Consider the following 1,171-nt stretch of genomic DNA (forward strand, 5'->3'; position numbering starts at 1 on the left):
TTTGAATCATTTAAATCGGACGCTTAGTTCTCTCAAAAACTGCCATTTTTTTAAAATTTAGCTCTGTATCTCCGAAACCTCTGGGCCTACCTTTGCCAAAAACTAATCAGCACATCTCCCTATCAATAGGAATCGAATGTTTTTTAAACCATTCAAATCGGTTGATCCGTGCGCCCGAAAACGTGGACGAAAAAAAGCGGACATACAAAACACACACACACACACATACACACACACACACATCCATTTTTTCTGAAGTATGCCAAAATGTTCAGAAACCTTCAAAACGTCGAGAAATGTAAAAATTTTTGATTTCGATTTTTGGACGATTACTATAACTTACCCTACGGGAAGTTAATAAATATTGACATGACAAAAGTATAATAAACAAAACGCTATGATGCGAGTGAATTAATTTTTGAAGTATGAAATGTCAAATAATTTTGAAAATTATAACAAGTTTTTAACTATTTGTCAGAAAGAATATATTTTATTACAAATTAATACCCATATCAAGCACCAAAGTAATAAATACTATTTATAAAATGACATATTATTTATAGACAATATGATTTTAATGCATATTTTAATTATATGTTTTATATAAATATCGAATAAATATATTTATGTTTCACTTGATTTCAATGAAAATAATTCAATGCCAAAATAAAAAGTATACATCTAAAATTATAGTCTAAATATTACAATTTTGATAAATAATCATCCATTATTTTACAGTACGAAAAATGATAAAAAATTAATAAAATTGCCAAAAATCAAACATTTTATAGATTTGGACTCGGATTTCTCAGAACTTTATCCATGTTAGTTTCAGGGATAGTATGAATATCAATTTGCAGTCGAAAATTTATATGATAAGTGATTAAAACATTATAGATCAAAATAAAAATGTGACATATTGAATTTAACATTAATCATAAACAAAATTCTGACAGTTCAAAAAAAATGAATTTTTAACGAATTCAATAAGATACAAATAAATTAATTATTCCAAGTTATGTTATAGGCAATATTAGCAATCAAATTATAGATATAAATTATATCATATTATATTAAATTTCAAACAAAAAAGGAAATATTTTGGCATTTAAAAATTTAGTGCATATTGGATATATGAAATTGACATGCAATATTTTTAAATTAAATGCAA

The sequence above is a fragment of the Ctenocephalides felis genome, unplaced genomic scaffold, assembly GCF_003426905.1.
Source record: "Ctenocephalides felis isolate EL2017-DRISC unplaced genomic scaffold, ASM342690v1 CF-g0.4_SCAFFOLD_01170, whole genome shotgun sequence".
NCBI classification, from domain to species: Eukaryota; Metazoa; Arthropoda; class Insecta; order Siphonaptera; family Pulicidae; genus Ctenocephalides; species Ctenocephalides felis.